A 22117-nucleotide genomic window follows, 5' to 3' on the forward strand; every position below is an offset into this window, starting at 1 on the left:
GATCAGCGGCTCGACAGTGTGTTTGACGTGCCGGGCATTTTATTGCTCGCGGAGGAATGTTTACAACGGCGTCGCGATAATAAAAATTTATTAACTGCCGCGCGAATGTTCCTCGAATAATCCCGTCGCCTGTCGCTTGCCGTTAATGACTTCTGTCGGTTCATTACGGAATTATTTATCGTTACGCCCGGGTCGAGCGGAACGTTTTAATAAACGCGCGTTCCCGCGAGGAGCGTCGCGTCGGATCAGCCGACGGAAATATTGCCGAATTATATTTTTTTTTCTCCTCCGCGCGCAGAGCTTATCGTTCGGACGCAGGTGAACAGGTGTATATAATCTCGAGCTAATGCGTCGATTATAATCCGCGGAGAACGCGATAAATATCACTTTTCCGCGGGACACGTCTCCGTTTATTGAAATTTCGTTTATTAATTTGACAGATCGTCGCGCGTCGCAGTATCGGCAAATAATTGAACAGGACGGATAAATGATTACTTACGAGATCGTAAAGTGGACGATTTTATTGGGAATATCAACACGCTGGTACAAGCTTGAAATTTCGTGATTTAATCCATCGGACGTCGCAACACGCTGGATCAATTACAACCGGAGAACGTTTGTCGTAGTAAATTATTTCCGAAACGAAGATCAAGGAATTAAATAATTTAACGAGTTACCGGTATCACGAAGAACACGATTTTGTGAATATTATTGTTGAAAATTACAATAGACAGCACGATATTTATAATTTCTCGCCGACAATATTTCCATGAAATTTTCGTAAGAGAATATGATGCATTCGATGAATACAATACTGCGCGGCTGGTGATCAATATGGATAAAATAATTCGTTCCGGTTAACATACATTTCGACGGTCGTAATATTTTCAATTAAACACGGGTTTATTAGCGGCGTAATAACGATCGCGAACGGCCCCGGTCACGGCGCGTTCCGTCGCAATTTCTGATTCGACCCGACCAGTTCCCACCGATCCCGTGGTTCCACACCGGTTTTGGTATTCCGGTCGCGAATGACCCGATGATTTTTCAGGGAAGGGAGGGGGGAGGCCCCGGCGACCCGAAAATGAGGCCGATTTCGAACGACTGTTTAACCGCACCGCATGATATTCGTATAAAACAATTAATTTCGTGCGGTAAGCCCGGCCAATACGCGGGTTTCCATACAAACGAGAACGCCAGGCCCGTGTTCGGTTATTGTGTTCCGTAAACGCCGCTAATTCCGATCGCGGCCGGTCCTCCGCGCGTTTTCACGATTTCACCCCCCACCACCACCACCACCGCCCATGGTTGACGCATTCCGCTCGGAACGTCTCGCGGCGTTCAAATGAAATTCCTCGCGGCTAATGCGTCGGAAGAAAAACAGCCCGAAAGAAACAGCCCCGTCGCAGTGGGGGGGAGACGATTCCCGCTGAATCATTCTCGAGCAATTCTTCCGGGAAAGACAACGCGCGATTGTTCGAGCAGAGCGTCGAACTTCTTGCTTTCGTCACGGGGCTGACCCGGGACTTGGAAATACCTAACTGCTGCTAAATGCTCGTCGCCCAGGGACCCGAATAGCAGGTCCCATTTAACCGGTTAATGCAGGCGCACGTTGATTTGTAAAGAGCTGATTTGCCGCCGCTGCTAAACTGCTCCCCATTCAATGCGAAACTTCCTCCTACGTCTAGGAAACGTCTTAGTTCATTACCCGGCTTCCGGCGAGAATACTCCGCGATGCATCGGGTTACAGGATTAGTTTCCAGTTTCCGAAAAAAAGCATCTTCGATCTTTCAAGCCGCATTCTTTTCCGTCAATTTCTTTTTCTCGCGCCTCGTTATTCGGTTTACTCGCGATGTTACCTGCTCTAAAGTGTGCCGTAAAGGCGCGAGGAAAGGCGGGCAGCGATCCGACTTGGCTCGTTTGAAAGAGGAAACTTCGATCTATAAAACTGTAGAAATAAGATTTTCTGAAAAAATTTCTTGCGCTCCGTAGAGTCCTTTAAAATCGAAGAGTTCGTGAGGGTGGAACTGGCCGGTTATCGATGAGGTTTCGTAATCGCTTTCCATTTAAAATTTAATAAAACGCCAACAAAAAATCATACGAAGCTCTACCCAAGCTCATTTTAAAGAGAAAGCTGTCCTCTATAACGTCGCGTAACACAGAATCGATAAAAAAATTTTCGGAACCGAGCAAAATCATCTGAAGTCATAAAACTCCAAAAGAAAAGTAATTAAAATACCGCATATCTTTCAATGACTATAACTTCATTTAAAAAAATTGTACAGACCTCTACCCTATCTTATTTTAAAGAGAATTCTTCACCCTACAACACAACCATAAGAAGCCTCCCCTAGAAAATTTTTCAAACTCTTTAAAATCTCGAAGAAATAGAAACATCTCAGGTCTCGAGTGTTCTTGTTAAAAAAGTCTTCGTTAGCAAAGGGTTGATTTCCGAGTAGTATCGCGTTGCCAACGCGTAAGGGCGATTCGTTTCACGGTTAAAGCTTCCACAAAAATAGCGGAGGTTAAACGTGCCCGGACTAATCGCCGTCGCGATTTTCCGGCGGATAGTTTTCATTTAATAACGAGCCACTTGTCCGAAAGAATAATGGCGGCTGATTTATAAGGTGTCTAGGGCCGGAATAAAAATCCCATTCTCGGCGACTACGCCCGCGTTAAAATTCTAAGGGCAAACGAGGGCGAGCTCGCGGCGACACAGTCGTCCGCCACGGGGCTCACATATTTTTTCCCTTAATTAAGGAGGGCGTTCTCTCTGCCTACCCTCTTCTCCCTCTCTTTCTCTTTTTCGACCTCTTTCTCTAGCCCTCTCTCTCCCCCTCTCTCTCTCTCTATCTCTCTGTCTCCATCTCTCTCTCGTGCTCTACGTTCCCCGCCGTGTTACGGAGCGCTTGTCGGCTGAATTATTGCACAATTTTGGGGAAATATTTCGCCGGTAATTGTGTAAAAACAGCAGTTCCATTTGTACCACTTTTAGCGCTCGCGGCCCGGGGACGGCTGCCAAGGCAATAAGTAGTACGAGTCCGGCATTTGTCAGACATCGTCCTACCGCGCGCCGGGGCCATTCTCCTTGATACAACGCGGTATCCGCGGACCGGTGACGCGTATTACTTGTAGCTCTTCGCCCCCCTCCTCCACCGACAACACAATATCCCCGGCTGGTTGGCTTTGGAAATCGCGGGACAAGAACCGTCCAAGATTTATCGTCACGAATTAAATGTTACAACCGAGCGGATCCCGTGTGCGCGGCCAATTGTTCGAAGTGCAGCAATCGTCGTAATAACGGCGAAGAATGTATCGTTCCGCGATAGAGAAGGCAGCCGACGGAAAACACGGAGGGGGCCGCATCAAAACGGAATTTTATCCGCGCGTTTGCTCCGCTTGTTTGCGCGTTTGTTTGCTCGGTAATAAATACAGCGGATGGGGTGGGGTGAGGACCCTCGATCGACGCGAAAAATTTTCCGCGGAGAGCCGGGGCCAACGAGCCGAGTTAACACGTCGGCTAACAAGCATCCGCGAATTTCAACCCGGTTCTCCCCTGCCGTGCGGACGGAGAAAAATCGGGAAACGCGATACACAAACCCAGCGAAATATCGAGCGTGTACAGGAATTTCGAGAAATTCGGGGGCTCGATAAAATTCCGTTTGCGCTCATGAATATTCAGCGTGCGGCAACGTCGGGATCGAATCGACCGCTTTCGTTACGCTTCTTCGACGATTTATGGTAAATTTACGGACATTATCGGCGGAGAATAAGACGGGAGGAGATCAACTTTTAATTAGTTAATTATTTTAAATAGTTGCAGAGATAAAAGGATCGACGAGTCAGATTTACCGCGATATTATTGTACAAATATTCAAGGAAGAAAGTTAATCTAGATGACGATTTAAAGGAGTAAGATTTAATTCGAATAAAAATTCCCTCGAACCAGGGATTGAATTTGTTATTCGAATTTATTTAGACAAAAATTATTTCGCGAGATAATCAGTTTGAATAAGAATTTTATTATAGTGTATATTAAAAGAATTATATTACAGTATATATTATAGTGTCTATATATAGCATTTTGCCGCAGTTTATCGATTCATTTCCTCGTTAATTTCCACAATTAATTTCCTTTCTTTTCTACCAACATCATCGGAAATTTAGATAGATTGTTAGGTATAGTGAACGATTGCAATAGGAATATTAGATTGGAACGTGCACGTTCGAATAATTATTTCAGATAAATATCTATACGAGACAGTTCGAATAACGCCTAACTCTGAAACTAATGAGTTTTCTCTGGAAATGGAAGGAAGGTGGCGGTCCTCGCAGCAAATTGGCTCGTCGAATCGATTACCGCGTAGCATTTTCGCGAGTGTCGCCGAAATTCCTCTCCGCGTATGTATCATTCGGGGGCGGAGCCTTCGATAACATCCGGCTTGTTTTCGGCGCGTGGGCGAACGGGGAATATTCTTCGCGATATCAGTTTTCTATAATTCGACGAGGCGGAGTTGTATCGTGCTTGAGAATTGCTTGGCCGGGGTTTATGGCAGGGGGCCATGTGCTTGGGTCCGTTGAAATTGCTTTGGATGCGAGCCTGTCACTCGCGGCTCGCAAGACGGCATTTTCAACCCTTTTAGTACACATGGTCGACTTTTGTCAGTTTTAAATAGAGCGACAATTTTTTAAATGTAAATTACTTTGGTAATGTTGGAATTATTTTTATTGTCAGTGACGTCTTAGTGTGGCTAATCGACTGTAAAGGGTTGATACGATTATTAGAAGTTAAGAAATGATAAGGGTCGATCAGTACGCTTAATATTATATAAATAAGTCGACAACCATGGACAATATATTAAGGCAAAAAGAAAAATATTAAAAAAATTAAATAAAATTAAATAAGAAATTTAAAATATCATATATTGATAAAAATGTATTATATATATTTTTATTAATATATAATAATATAATATATAATATAAGATCAAAAAGAAAGTCCGCTTAGTGGGTGTGCAACAAATCCAAAGAGTTAATGAAATATGATACGACGGAAGTACAAGTACTAAAAGTTCAAAGAACGCGAGATTACCTTCTTAATCCTATTATACAGTAATATAATCGCCACGTTAATTTTTGCCATAAAGTTGGACGTCGGTAAGGTTCGTCGGATCGACGAAAATGAATCGCGCAAAAGCAGAAACGTTTCGATCCGCGATTCCTCGCACGACTGTTTGCCGGAGGAATTATTATCCCGGGGCGACTTCACGCGAGATCTCCATCCGGCGGCGTGTCTTCCGCATGGAAAATCCGGCATCAAGTTATAACGCGGAACGTGCGCCGGTGTAAAATTCATGAAGTGCAACCGTGGAGGGGGGGGGGGGGGGGTGGACCCGCGTGCACGCGATGTGCCCGCTGCCATATTTCTTTGCTGTTTGCCGGGCGTTCTTTAGGGACATTCGCGGCGCATGCACACGCCTCCACCCTTTATTACCGTCGCCGCGGAACGTTTCCAACGCCCAGCTCAACAGCGGAAATCTTTCCGCCATCTCTAACCACTTGATGCTACACCTCGAACACGTTCTAAAATAACATGGCGTCTCACTACTGTTGATACCGCCGGATAAATAAATAAATTTGGTATTTTAACGAGGGTGATGAGTTTGAGTAGATTAGGGTGGAAATTGTTAAAATCATAAATGTGTTGATCATTATTTTGTTAGAAAAGGGACATATTTAAGGGTTGTGTTTATTGTTTGTAGTATTGTTGCGAACTTTGTTGTTCGTACGTGTTATACGTCGCGGAATTTTATTCTTTGACTACGCTATTTAGAAATGTGCCCTGATATCTAGAATAAAATTAGATGATTGTGACGACACATATTATATATATAGTATTTAGCATATTTATTCTTTACTATTTATCAGTACTTACGATCAACTATCTTTCACTTCTTACCATTTATTTAAGAAGAAGAAAAGTCGACGTCTGGCATAAATTTGAAACACCCCCTGGCATTTTGTATAAACTTGGGGGAATATTTTTTGAAAAATAAACTAATTATATATATGTAGTATTTATCACATTTATTATTGCTATTTATCAGTACTTATTATCTACTACTCTCCACTTCTTATTACCTATTTAAAAAGAAGAAATCTCAACATCTGAAGCTGACTTCTTAAAGAAAGAACAATTGCCACTGAATTCATTAAATTCACACTCCCATAGTAAGTAAATTTACAGAACAATCTACGGTGTCCCATACCTCAAAGTGTTCACGGCATTTAGAAACATAACCCGGCGATTTTTCCAAGGCAAAGACGTCGACGCACGCCGGAGAAATTTGTGAATAATCGTGCCGGAAAATGTTTCTCTCGGCGATTCAGATGGCGAAGTGATTTTTCGGAGGGGGAGGGGGGTTCCGCGGAGGGGCGGGCGTGAACGTTCGGCGGAAATTGGTCGCGATAAATCAATCCGCGGGGCCGCATAATTTCCAGCCGGCGGATTCGCCGAGAGAAAGAGAGAGAGCGAGAGAGAGAGTCCCGGGTAGTTTCGAACTCGCGGCGCCAGTCAAAAGTGAAAAGTTAAACCGTGCGAATCTAATTTAAGTTTGGCCGCGTAATAGGGGGTTAAGCCCCGCCGGAAATAGATGGCAACGAGGACCGGTTCTACGTGGCGCGTGTCGCGCCCCCGCTCGCGACGAAAATACGCCAGCCATTCCGCGGAGGGCGGCGACAGATTTTACCCAGGAATGGATGTCACGTGTATGAAGGTGTTTGAGTAAATAAATTACTGTCGATATGTGGGTTAACGTAGGCATAAATGATATAAATATAATCTGTATAATATAAGATAAAATATATAAAATATAATATAAAATAAGCATCTAAAATATGTATAATATTGTATAAAATATATCTCAAATAATATACAATATGTATCGAAGATATGTATAACATTGTATAAAATACATCTAAAATAATATAAAATATGTATCTAAAATATATAAATATAAAATATAGATACTATAATATAAAATACATATCTAAAATATGTAAATATAAAATATATATCTTCCGACAAGAGCAACACAACTGGCTGATACGATGAAGGTAACAGCGAAGAAATAACGCAATAAATAAAGAAAATATCCCGGAAATATTACATTACTCTGACACCATGACGCCGAATATCGCGTTCGTTCTACACCGTGCACAAATCCGCGAACATTACCCGGGGATCACCCATTCACACTGTCACTCTATCGTAGAAGTTGCAACGCACATGATCAAAGATCGGTCGCGTCACAAACGGGCGAATTTCCCGTCGAATACCGCGCCGTCATAATCGAATCGATGAACAGAGAAAAATGTCATGGAAAACCGTGTTGGTGGCGCGTACAGCATTCGGCAATTCGCAGAATTTGGGAAACACGGCCGCCGTCAAAGCTTTGACTTGGCCGGCTTCCGGCGTCCGAATGCTTTCCGCGGCGCGGAGGCAAGCAGCCATTAAACACTCGCGGCGAAAAGAATTTTCGGCACATGTTGAACGTGAAAGCCCGGGGACGTAATTTCGCGGCGGTTTAAACCAGGCGTAAAGCTCTCGGCGCTCATAGTGCCTGATTTACACCGTCGATACGGTGTACGTACGACCGATAAACCTTAATTTAATATTTATTCAAGCATTCGCGAGCCGTGGATAACGACGGGGGACCCGAAGGTGGCCGCGGCGGCGGACCCAGTCGGCAACGTTTATCGCCACCGTAAATTCCGCCGTTATTAAATCGAATAACTCTGGACCGCGGTGATTACCAGATATTCTGTTGAATATCAACGAGCCGGGACGTTTGTCTTCCTTTGATTTTCCTTTGTATTCTTCTCGCTTTTCGATGCTTTCGTTTTACCATAAGCGATTTAGAAACGTTGCGTCTACGATCGTCGTACGTCTGATGGAGTTTAATATCTTTTTATGCATGTCTGTAGAATTATTGTTACCTTGTACATGGCTTCAGCAGTAGATTTAAGTAGCACTAAATGCAGCTGTTTTATATATATTAATTTATATAGGTATCGATATGATTTATTTTTCAGAACCACAGCAGCAACAATGACAAGATTTAAGCAACGCTAATCGGTCCTCAAATCAACGCTGCGATTATCGACCACTGTATTAGAATTTTTTTAACAATATATATCGAGTACTAAAATCTCATACTTTCCACATTTATTAATCAATCTTCGAAGAATATACACAAATTTTTCCAAGCCATAGTGATTACCACTGTCAAAGTTACAGCAGCAAGAATAACACAGATTCAAGTAATACTAAATCGTTGGCAAAGATCCCGGAATACTTACATTTTCTTTTAATTATAGTTAGTGCATCCCTTCGCCCATAACAGTACATCTTTTTCCCCATAACACTGCATCCTTTCCCCCATAACACTACATCCTCTCCCCCGTAACAATGCATCGCACAGCGTTACAAAAGGCTCGGAAACTTTCCAAGCAGCTCGATGGGCTGACAGCTGTCGAATTCAGGAAATCGCGAGCGAGCGAGGAACGGCGTACGAAAGAAGCGAGTTCCTCGAATTAATTTGCAGGGCGGGCTATCAAAGGACGTGCCTCGATGTTTCTGTGAGTCCAGGGCGAAAGGGCCAGGGATTGGATTTCGGGGCGTCGAATGAAATTCGGCAAACGACTAACGGCTGAGCGAGACCGGAACTTCCGGCGCGGCGAGAACCCGGCCGGATGAATTCCGAACGAAAATTCCCATCGTATTGTTCCGTAGCTGGAACTTGGAGCGTTTACCTTTGTGCCTGTAAACATCGTGGCCGCGGCGAGACTCGTTAACCACCGATTCGTAAGCGAGCAAGTGGTATGGGCTGCTTTTGGTCAGACGTACGGCGAGAATGGCGGATCGGTAGCGAGCTTTTGGTAGTCGAAGGGACTTCTTGATTCGGTGTATTATCTTTTAGATGGAGAGAAAGAGAGAGCCAGAGAGATAGAGAGAGAGAGAGAGAGAGAAAGAGAGAGAGAGAGAACGAGAGAAGGAGAGAGAGAGAGAACGAGAGAAGGTGGAATAGCTTTTCGAAAAAGGAAAACTGAAGAAATTGTGTTGAGAATTTCGACAAAAGGAAAGAATATTAACACAGAGCCCTTTCAAATATTATAAGTTACTAATTGCTTAATCTACGATCATAAATAACATTTAACAAATAACCTTATTAAAGAAGAACGTGACGGAATAACTAAGCTAACAATTTTTCCAAAAGAAGACAGTATTAACACTCATCAAAATGACAGATTACAAATTATTTCCCTCGCGACTACTTAATTCTTAAAAATACATTTATAAGCACCAAGGTATGCAATTATAATATTGACCTCTCGTTTCCAAAAAATTTCCAAAAATTCACGAGCCCCATCGAAAGTTGAAACCTCGTCGAAAGTAACTAGCTTGCGAAACTTCGCAGCTGCCGATATTTCACGTAGCCTCGAATAAACTCAGGGTTTATTGGTTCGTTCGCCTCAAGGAGGGTTCGTTCTCACGCGAGAATCGTTTTCACGGCGATCCTCGTCGAAGACCGGAGGCACAATTAGACCGCCCAAGACGCTTTTCGATTCAAATGACTAACGCGTCCGCGACGCTCGGCTTTTCCAGTCGGCGAGAAATTTCATTTCTCGACCGGCGACAACCGCCACGAAATTTGTATCTGTAAGGGGGGGGGGGGGGGGGGGGTCGGTAATGGGGTTTCGCGGACCGTTACAAACGGCGCTTTTAGCCCGGTGGAAAAGGAGGCAAGAACCACGGCGTCCCGATGCCGATGCTCCTTCCGCAGCGGGTTGGTCCGTGCTCGGAAATGGCTGGGATTCACAGGACATTCGGAACAAAGGAAACGACTCTCGACCTCCCCCCCCCCCCCCCCCCCCCCCCCTCCTCCCTTTAAATGGAAACACTGCGGCTATTTTAGTTCGCCTTGCCAGGGGAACTTTTAGCGGACGGAACGCTTCGCAGCGACGCCACCGGGCTAATGGAATTTATGGCGTTGAAGTTATTCGTGCCGCTGTTACCCAGGACCGATTTAATCCCCGCGTAATCTCCGCGCTGCTTTTATTCTTCATCGACTGTTTGCCGATCTTACTGGATCGACGCGGATTTCTTAATTTATTAACCAGTTGGCTGCGAGCGTAGTCGTTGCGTTTCGTGTTATAAGTATATTCGTTGTGCGAAGAAGGTAGTGATTGAATATGTAAGCCTTTGCACTCGAGGCTATTTTAATCGTGAATCTAAAATAATTTCACTGACTCGTGGTATTTTCTTTTTATATAATATAGTATAGGACAAATTTATATTAAGCAAAATATTATAAAATAAAGCTTTTTATTTATTATATATGTAGCCAGTATCTATTATATTATAGACTCGTATCACTACGATATACTAGTATAGAGTTAGTACTAGTATATATTTGTATATCTATTTATTATTGTAATGGTATTGAATGTAAATCCCCGAAGTACATGATCTGTTTAAAAACGTATTTAATATGTTAATGTTAAGTAAATAAGTAGCTCACTGAGCTATTAACTAAACTCATAAGTAACACACTGAATTCATAAATAATTTACTAAACTCGTAAATAATTCACTGAACTCATAAGTAACTCACTAATCCCATAAGTAACACATTAAACTCCTCAATAATTCGCTAAACCCATAAGTAATTCACAAAGCGAATTTGTAATAGAATCGTTAAATAGTTTCCTAAAACAGAGCCGCCTCTTTGATTCAATATTTTATCAGTGCACCCAGCTCTCCGTTCGACGAGCATGCTCGTCATCGCTTTCACATTCTCGCGACACGTATAGCTACGCTCGCACTGAAAAGGGGGCGTCACAGCTAACTGGTTAGCGGAGCTGTTGACTAAACCTCCCACGGCGAAACCATTTCCACCGACTACCATTCACGCTGCTTGTAACAGTTCTTTCAGCTTTATTCAGCAATTTTTCGAGACACCTTCTTCAGCGTACGTTTCACGCGGACTTGTTAGCCTTTCCGTTCTTTCTAATACAATTCAGTGAATTCCGTGGCAACGGCGTAAAGTCGACGTAGAGTCGGCGCCGAGTTAAAGGATCACCGAATCCGGAAGCAAAAGCGATCGATCTTTGAGTAGGCGTAGCGTCGCGAAAAAAAATCGTATCGATGCGTACCCGGGCTTATTTTAAAGGGAAAACTTCCCTCTACGCAGCTGTGCTCGTGCGAATTCGCGGAAAAATTTATCGGGTCTCGTAGAGTGGCTCGTATCTGTCACTGAAATTTCCGATCGAGAGCTATCAATTCGAGCGATTTTATGAAGTTTAAAAAATTTTTCGGTCGATTTGCTGTACCACTATTTTATAGCTGAGAGTTTTCTCTTTAAAATTAGCTAAGGTAGAGTTGCCTGCGATTTTTTTGACGGCGCTGCAGTAATTCAAAAAATCGTGAATTCTTCCTTTGGAGACTTACGAATTTAAGAGCTGCTATTTTGAGAGCTACGACGTTCAAAAAATTTTTTCACGAATTCTACCTCAGACCACGTTATAGAGGGGAGTTCCCTCTTTAAAATGAACTATGGTAGAGCATCCTACGATTTTTTGTTCTCGTTTTATCGAACGCAGAATGAGAAGTAATCACGGCAGCCCTTCGCAATATACGTTCATTAATTTCAATATTGCAACTTTCATTTAAATTGCTATGAAACGGTAGAAAAAAATCATACAAGAGTCTACCTGGCCTCGAAAGAGGAAGCTCGCACCTGTGACACAATCATACAGCAAGTGACCAGAAAATTTTTCAACCCCGCGCGGACGTTTCGCGAGATATCGACAGAGGAAAATATCGTCTACGTTTTACACACTCGCGTCCACGAAACCATCGATACGTAACAACGTTTTATTGTTAACAAACAATCAAATCTGGACCAGTAGCGGTACGGTGAAAGTGGCTCGGTTTACCCGTAATTTTTGCCGGCGACCCTGATCCGGCGCACTAATAACGGTCGTCATTAGCAGCGGACGCGGGCTCGCGCTGGCGGAATTTAATTAATTTATCGCCGCGATGGCCAGGATTAGAATCGTCCGGTACTACTTCCGATTAACTCGACCCAAATGTGCAATTGACCCAGAAGCCAAAGTCGGCTGGTGACATCTGTAATAGATAAGAGGGCCAGCTGCTATTGACTTAACGAATGTCGTCGACGCGGGCATGGAACGGTTCCGTGCACAATCGCCGGCGCGTTCCGCGGGCCAGCCGGAAGGGTGTCGCCGCGGTTTAACCCTTTTTACTACGAATTACTTCTCGACGTTGTTACCGGTAACTCGCAACTATTTTAATTTCCTTCATTTACGCGTTCGCCGTTTGAACGCGCTATTACCAATTAATTGAAATTTTCGTTATTTAATATAAGAACTTTCTCTTAGGTGTATATACGACATTAACATCTGCCAGCAAAGGCTGATAGCATGTAATAAATATATAAAATCAGTGGTAGTTAAAATGACAATAAATATTGACTAAAATTGTAATGCAGTCAGAACTAGGGTGAAATAAAACAGGGCTATTCAAAATAATAAAAAACAAAGCGCAGATTACGATATATAGATCGTAAAATACGGAACGTGAAACAGGTTTTCAGACAATATAAGACGGCTAAAATAAAGGTTTAAAATATGAAAATATATAACACAAAAATCATCAAATAAACGCGATAAGAAAGAAATACCTAGAATAAACAGTATAAATAGATAGAATTAAATAAATGGTACAAATAACACAGAATCGATAAGACGAACCTAAGGTAAGAATCGATAAAACGAACCTAAAGCACCGAGCAGCCATTGCCCGCAGCTTCAATTTGCCCGGTCGAGTTCAAACACATCCCGCCGCGAATAAGAAGCCGAGCGAAAGGGTGGGGCAGTTTCCAAGCCACCCAACCTCGGCGAGTTAATGGCCACGGCCTCGGAGAGTCTGCGTCCAGTCGAGGATCATTGTCGCCGGACGATTAGCCGACCGTCGCGAAAGTCTGACCCGGCGGCCGATTAAATCTACTCTTGTATCTCGCCGCGGCTTCTAATCTGGCACGGTGTCCGGAACGAGCGGCGGCGGCTCGCGTTGTTTACCGAAAGCGGCTGTTGTGCTTTCCTTCAGGTTGTTCCGTAGCTTTTGTGCCGGCCGAGTGGTTCGTTAGGCGCTTGTTTATTCGCGGGAAAGGGGAAGGGGAAGGGGAGAGAACAGTTCTCTGTCGAGCCCTTTGTTGCGCGGCGAAGAATGAAATTCCGATGGCGGATGACGGGAACACGGAATTACCGGAAATTATTGACTCGCACCGCGGATCCGGCCTCTCTCCCCCCTCCCTCTTCCCTTCCCTTCGGGGAGAGTTGTAATTAACTTCGGCCCGGTGTGTACGGAGAGGGCAGCCCTCCTAACCGTATTCTTAAGGACTCGATAATGAGCCGCGCGGGACTTCGAAGGGGTGGAAAAATTGCCCCCCGAAGTTTCGTAATAACGGCGTGCCTGGCGAAATAATAAGCTTTATTACTTCCGCGGGAAGGGGCATCGCCGGATATTCGACGACGCTCCGTTTACGGCTCCGCCGCTGTTGATTGTCGAGTCGGGCGACGCGAGTTTCGACGAATGTGTGCCGGGGCCTTTGCTTCCGAGTAGACAAGCCGCGGCTTCTTCGACGGATTACAATCGGCTGAGCAAAGGTGCGGCGTTTGACCGGCAAAATGGGGCAGCGCTGTTCTCTCTCGAAGCTGCTGTAACTTTGCCAGCGTTTAGCCGAATCCGATGAAAAATGCGAGGTTTTAAAGCTTGAATCTTCTACTTTTTAGTGAGGTAGCTGCTTTTAACCCGTTCGCGACGAGTGTTAAATATTTCAAGCATTTGTGGGAAGTGTTTTCGTTGATTTTATTGTATTGAATTTATCACAATTTTCTAGTACCTTTGATTATTAGGATATCAAAAAATATGTAATATATTTCAGATATTAAGAGTATTGATTACTATTTTATTCCAATTAAGCACAGGTGTTATTTAAGACTCAGAAAAGCCACGTCAAAGTAAAAGGGTTAATCAAGTGTGCCTTAAAGGAGTGAAATCCTCTCTTCAAGAAGAGTGCTCAAAAATGTATTATTCCTAGCTATATATCAAATATTTAATATTAATTAAATAATACAAATAATGTAAAGCTCCCTGATGATATCAAAAAGTATAATTTCTAAACTTAAATATAACAAACTCACAGTATAGAAAAATTAGAAAATATCTGACAGAAGATACTTCATAGATTGCATTTCCCATCTTTCGACAAAGATCGCAGCTTTACAAAATTACAATAAAAAAGAAGGTAAGTCGCTACATTATTCTCCACACATTCAACAACCTTATAAAACAAAGAACCCCGACACCTTATAAAACAAATGCCCCGACTACGACGTCGTTCCATCGGCCTCACCGCGCCGAACACCGTGTTTTATTAAACTCGTTGCTCGGCGCGGTTTAGGGCGTTTCGCGAACGCCCGGAAAAATAACGGGGAAATTTCTTGGACGCGGAATTTTTCATTCCTCGAGGCACCATGGTAATCGGAGCGGCGATTCCGCGAGCATATTGCGCGCGGGAACGCGGAGCTCGATGTTGCCGGGAACGAGAGGAATAAACCGCTTTCAGCTTTGGGAAACGCGGACGGAGACGAATGCGTCTCCGCGTTCCAAAGCTTTCGAAAGGTTTCCCCGTTTCGCGTCTACCGTAGTGCGCCGACTTCAGCCTTCGCTCGCGCGGAAAACGCGCCGCAAAACGGCGGCGAACACGCGAGAGAGCGCTCTCTTCACCGCGGAAAAAATTGTTTTCGCATTCCATCGGCCGTGAAGACGCTCAGGGAACACGCAACAAGTTGAGCCGATTTTATTTAGGAGGCCGGATACTTTAACGATGTTGTCTGTCGGCGCACCTGCAGGTTGTCGGGCGACCTGATTTTTCGGTTCGCTCGTCCTACGATTGGCTGACAACAGGTGGCCTTTGACGCCGGTGTAGAGACTATTCGAGACAATTAAACCGGTCCCGGTGTCGCGGGCTGCAATTTCTGTGCGGTTTGCTGGCGATACGTGAACTGTAATGCGTGGAGAGATTGTGTGCCAAGAATAGGCAAGAGGCGTGTGCGATATTTGGCATGGAAAATTTGAGAGATATATTAATATATGCAGGTACATTAGTATATTTAATATGGAAAGTAATGAATAGACTCAGAAGACATATAGGCTAAATAAAAATTAACTACAAATATTAGGACGTATATTATATATTTTTGGAATCATTTCAACTGGTTCAAAATAATGGAACGGCATTTTAAGATAATTTATTTATTAAATTTTAGAACGGTATTTCAAGTATTCCATTTAATTAAATAAAATTAAAGAACAGTACTTTAAAATTGTCCAAATAATTTAACGTTCTATGAAATAGATCCGAGTAACCAGAAATAATCACAGCTTTATAAATCTAGCGATAGACGTGTCTGACCATAGTCGTCCTTATCTACTGGAATCTGCGAGCCTAGAAACCTTATTTTCTCGGAAACCAAACAGCTCAGCCAGTAGAAACAAAATTCCACGACATCGCTTTCGTATAAATTAATATATTTATAACTATAATTCGGATTTCAGAGCAGATTTTAGCAGCATCGTTTTGACGCGTATAAATAATCCACCGATGATTTTTCGCGTCGTAAGTGCAGTCTCGTCGGGCGCGCGATCGCGTCGAATAATCGCTGATGGACGAGAGGACCGAGGGGAACGGAGAACCCGGTGCCGCGTGTATTAAATCCCTGGGGTGCAGGAGCGGAAGAGGGGGGGAGCGAGATCCGTGAAAAACATACTGTCTATTTTCCGGTGGCGGGTTTTTTTTTTCGCGCGCTCGCGAAACACCGACGCGCCGTCACAAAGCGGCAGCCTGCGCGCTGTTGGCGCGACGTGAAACATCCTGACGTTTCACGCTGCTTCATTTTCCCCGGTGTCGGTGTCGATGACGATGAAATCTTTTTTCTGGCACCGGTGATACGCGCGGGCGTTGTTCGGTGCTCGGGCGGCCCTGTCAACCCTGCGCTCGTTGCCTCGACGGCGACGTAATCATTCGGTTTCAATGCGAGCGAATCCGCGAAACGATCAGTCGCGGAACCACGCGTCGACGATTTCTAAAGATCCGCGGCGGCGAACGAGGCGCCCGAAACCGCGGTGAAAATGCTGCTTGCTGGCAGAGGTCGGCGAAACGAAAGCCGATTAGTGATTAATGATCGTCACTAATACGGAATGATGTTCGTGATTAATTGGTGTGATTAGTAAGGAATCGAGTCATGGTTAACGATTACGATTATTGAGCAATCATGGTTTGTTTGGTGAGTAGGGTTTCTAAGTAATTGAGTTGGGATTGATGATTGTGATTACTAAATAATCAAGTTGTGACTCATGATTACGATTGCTAAATAATCAAGTTGTGACTCATGATTATGCTTACTGAATAATCAAGTTATGATTGAAGATTACGATTAATAAGTAACCGAGTAGTCGTGATAAATTAATGACTTCAACTTAACAAGCAATCATGGTTAATTAATTACTGATTTATTCGGGTAACAATTATCTAATCAATAATTACGATTATCATGATTACTTATTTATTCTGGTAACGATTGATCGATTAATGAATACCATTACCACGATCACTGATTAATTCTGGTAAATATTAACTGATTAATGATTACGATTACCATGGTTACTGATTTATTCTACTAAAAATTTTGTGACTATTAATTACGATTACTATGATCACTGACTCATTCCAGCCACAATTTATTAATTCATATAATTACAATTACCATCATTACTTTCATTAATCAGTGACAAAAGCGATCACAAAATAATCGATGACTGCTTTAGGTCGTGAACTCCAGGTCGCCAGGGCTCGAAGCGGAATTTCGACACGCCGGAGAGAAGAAGCGTCGAGGGCTCGACGCGTGCGCTCGTAAAAAGCGGCGCCACTCGACGCGTTAATTCTTTCGAAAGTTTTAATAACCATAGAAATTACGGCGCTGTTGTGGTCGCTCGCAAATCTCCCAGCAAGAGCGAAAGAGAGAGTGAGAGAGGGAGAGAGGGAGAGACCGCCGCGGGTGAAACAAACAAAAAAGGTCCACGAGACCGTTTCCGCCAGTAATTCTTCCCGCTGTGCGTTTCATAAAATCCGGCAGGGCCGCTGTATCGCCGAAAATCAACGCGAGCCAGGCGAGAGAAAGAAAGAAAGAGAGAGAGAGAGAGAGACCTGAGTGGCCCGTAAACCTTGAAAAATCATGGGGCTCTCGCGATCCATGATTTACTCCGAGCACCGCAAGCTAGAGCCTCGGGTTTTACGGGCGCCCAGCTAGCGTGAGAATGCTCTCCGACGCTGGAAAAGCTAACTACGACTCTTCCCTCGCTTCTTTTCCGGTGTACTAATCCGACCGTGTTATACAGACCCTTCTGACATTAGTATAGCGAGAACTATCGGACATTCGGCGGACTGGAATTTACTCGAGTTTGTTGGAGGAGAAATATTTCGAACAGGGGTGCTGTTATTTTATGGATGTTTCTTTAGAATTCGTACGAATGAAATATAATACAATATACCTGTTTCAGTTAAAATTTTATATCAGAATGGTAGATAATGTTTTCTAACAAAACGGCAGTTAAAATTAACTGAGAATGGAGAGAGAGAATTAATTGACATGTTAAAAATTTGTATCAAAGAATCCCTTTAGCTTATAATGAAATTACGATTAAATTATGATTGAATTACAGGTGAATTATGATTGAATTATAGTTAAATTACTGATGAATTACAGTTAAGTTACAGTTATATTACAGATAAATAATAGATAAATTACAGTTAGATTACAGTTAGATTACAAATAAATAACAGATAAAGTACAGTTAAATTACAATTAGATTACAGATTAATGACAGATGAATTACAGACAAATGACAGATAAATGACAGGTAAATGACAGATAAATGACAGATAAATTACCGATGAATTACAGTTAAATTCCAGTAAAATTACAGTCAAATCATGCTTGAATTACAGTCGAATCACAGCTAAATCACAGTTGAATCACGGCAAAATTACACACAAATTGCGGATAAATTACTGTAATATTCGCGCCCCGATTCCAAGCGATAATATTTGGAGGAACCCTACGATTCCATAGGGCTCGGTCCGCCTTGCATAAAGAACGAGTCCACATTCTAAAATTGCCAAGGGATTCTCGCCGGTGCTCTCTTAACTTCCCCGGACACGTTCGATGTCGAAAAATCGCAGGAAAATTGTTTTCTAAAAAATGAGAATCCTCTCTCTCTCTCTATATATATATATATATGACCATTCGGAAGATGAACCTCCGCCGTGGTACGGAAGGTACATAAATTTGGAAGGGTTTGCGCGGTATCTGGCATCTGGGAGAGTTCCAACCGCCTCTGGAGGGTTCGATAAAGCATGTGTGGGGAGAGAGGGGGGGATCGGGCCAGAAGCGAGACTTTTCGCCTCTCGCAAACAGGAAATGGAAAAATGCTCTCGCATTTCCCTGCGCGGCAACGCGCGGATCGCTTTACGATTTCCAATCGCCTGTTGATCGCCGCGGTCGCGCCACGACCTGGCTATTTCGCTTCCCGCGAACGAAATTAATTTGACGCTGGTCCATGGTTTAATACTTTATCGACCGGTCATTATTTTTTTTATTAATTTTGAGAGTTATTAAATATTTAAAAAATTAGGCATGTAGTATTGGAGGTCGCAATAGTTGGATGTTAAACTTTAGTTTCTATTTCTATTTTATTTATTTTATTTATCACTGCTAGGTTTCTAATATTTAGAGAATTATTTAATAGTGATGGAAATAGTGGTAATAATAATAATAATAATAATATTAATAATAATAATATTGGTTAAGTGTTAAGATTACAGTATAGTAAATCATTGAATTTGTCTTGCCCCACCAACTAGTATATAACCGAGTCAGAGGTATGAATTAATATTTAAGAAAAAAGACAATAGATTATTTTTATGAGAACAAGCCTGTGCAATACCATTCTCAAAAAATCGCCAGGAAAATTTTCGCCGCGATTTTAGTTAATGCTCGACCGTGTGCGTCGCGGTAACGGGGCGTTTGTTTGCCGGTGTCTCGTTCGAACGTCAGAAAATAGGTTAATTAGGGTGTGGTCGCATACCGGCATACTTTGGCCTGGAAATTTCTCGGAGCAACAGGTTGCCGGGCTACGGAATTTGATACGGCCGGTTCGATAGGCTCTATATTTCGCGATACACCGCGGCAAGCTATCGGATTCGGATTATTGTTATGCGTTCGACGGCAAGAAACGCTGCGCTCTCAACCAACTCACTTGAAAACCTCGAAGCTATGACCACCAGTCAACGATTTCGATCGCCCGCCCCGACGAACGCCGATTAATCCTTCTATATACCGAACGAGAGACGATTCCGAACTTTGACCCTCACCGCGAGCGATTCTGAGAACGTTCGACGAGGCTCGCGAGCCTCGGGACGAACTTCCGGCGGGGCGGAGCCCTTTCCCACGGCCTCGATTCCAGCTAACGACAGCCGTGAGAACCCGAGGACCCCGGTCGATGCAGAAAAGTGGACGGAAATGATAATTGACCCGAAGATTCTACGATTCTTCGACGACGAGAAAACCAGCCCCAAGGGCTGTTAGGGTAGTCGCAGGGCATTTACTGAGGAGAGGACGAAGGATGTTCCACTCGAGTGTCCTCCGGGAGAAGTGCTCTACCATTTCGATACGTTCGATCATTCGAAGGATGCTGACGGCGACAGGAACATCCTTCAGATGCACACTGGACCACAGAAGAGAGATACAGTCGCGACGGAAAGTGTACTAACAATAGCTTTTCGAACGGAACAGGTTCCTCGAAATTGCGTTGACATTGGAGCTACTAGTTTAGAATGAATATATCCATGAGTAAATTCAAATAATTCTTTTAAATTTATTTCCTCGTTGTGCGTTGCATTTTATTTATTAATAACTGGAGCATTGTTTTGTGTTTTAAGTAACGCTATTTTAATGTAATTAATGATCTCGTCGAAGTTTACTAGTGCATAGACGATAATTATATTATATTATATTATATTAATACTATGTAAAATACTATATAATAATACTACAATAAATAACTATAGTATTATATAAATAGTACAATACATACAACACTATATTATATACTAAATTATAATATAGAGCGTATATACTTTTAATCTACTACAATTTATCACAGTCAAAAACATCAAAATATCAATCTTATTTATTCCCAATTCTTAATTAACAACCCCAAAGCATCGCTACACCAAACGTCGCCCAATCGATAAAAACATCCGTACACTTTCGCCACCGTGCGACGCGCGTTGCTCAACTCACCCTCCGATGCCTGACTAAAGCCGCGGCCATACCACTGGCGGGAATTTTTCGCCGGCTATAGAGACTTCCGAGTCGCGTCGGGTACTCTAGAGCTCTCAGCTATTGGAGCAGCCGGCACCCCTGCCGTCGGATCCGATAAAAGTTATGTAGTTCGCGCCATATATTAGTTCGAAAGTGTGTTTTCAGGTTTGACGACCCGTGGAGGATATTTGCCCCCGTAGTTCCTTCCGCGAAGTCCTTCCACATTTCTCTTCCATTTTCGCCATGAAATCGCCGATGTCCGTCGACGATTTCCACGTATTCCCGTGCCCTCCGCGACTCGGCGACGTTGACGAACGAATTCCAAGGCTCCGGATAAAAGGATCGCTGTTTCCTACTCGCGGACGGATCAGAGCATCGATCACGAGCGTGCGAGTTTCTTCGCGCGGCGTTGACTCCCGTTAAAGTTGCTCAATTATGCAGCGGGGCCCCCCGGTTTATCGATTTCTTCGCGCACGCTGCCGCGTCCGCGCTAACGCGTTCCCACCGCGCGGGCCAATAAGCTCGCCGACTTTATGAGAAAGCCAGACAAGCGTCGCTTCGGCCCGAGAAAATAAGAAACTCCCCGGGAAAAAAAAGGTTCCCGGCGGGGAAAAGCGACCCCGAAGTTTGAACCAGCTATTTTCCCAGCGAGCTCGCGCGACCGCGTCGATATTAAATCGCCGGATTTCGTGCCATTAACGGGGCCGCGAGCGTCCGCGACGATATTGCGATATTATTCAATTTTCGGGGCACGCCATTCGCGGTGCCGGGGTCTTTTATACTTCGGACAGTGTGTGACGTTGACGATTTTCTGGCGCCGGAGCTGCCGGCAACGCGATTATCGACGCCGACCAATCCGCGTGGATGGGCGTGGCCTGGCTATGAACTTGTCACGTGAACCTAATCAACGATGGTCAACCAGAAATTAAGGTAATAATATTCGACCGACGGATTTTGGCGACGTTTGGACGGCTGTAACTTAGCGAGAAAAAATCGTAGCGGGTTCTACCTTGACTTGTTTCAAAGCTTGAAGGCTCTATTTTTACGTGGTCGAACGTTATTATTTTTAAAATAGTGGTTTATTTAAGGCTGAGGTAAAAAACTGAAGTTCCTTTTTCTGGAAAAATTGTACGAATTCAAATGATTGTAGGGAGCAAGAAAAATTTTTGTCGGAATTCTACCTAACACTGTCTTATAGCGGCAAGTCTCCTCTTTAAAATGAGCTAAGGTAGACTGCCGTACGATTTTTTTCCACTGTTTTATCACAGTTTGAATGAGAAGTGAAAGGTAGTGTAATTATCTCGTGTACCACGAGGGGGTGTTTCAAGATCCGTTTCATTCAATGATCTGTAAAAAGGTAACAAAAAATCGTACGACAGTCTACCTTAGCTCATTTTAAAGGGAAAACTCTCCTCTATAAGACAGTATAAACTGGAAGTTCGAAAAAAATTTTTTGAATCCAGTAGAGTCATTTGAATCCGCCGTTCTTCCAAAGAAAAAAGCTCCACAAATGGACAATTTTTGAACTGCTGTAACTCCGTCAAAAAAAATCGTACAGAACTCTGCCTTAGCTTATTTTAACAGGA

This window comes from Augochlora pura, chromosome 3 (genome assembly GCF_028453695.1).
Source record: "Augochlora pura isolate Apur16 chromosome 3, APUR_v2.2.1, whole genome shotgun sequence".
Taxonomy (NCBI): Eukaryota; Metazoa; Arthropoda; class Insecta; order Hymenoptera; family Halictidae; genus Augochlora; species Augochlora pura.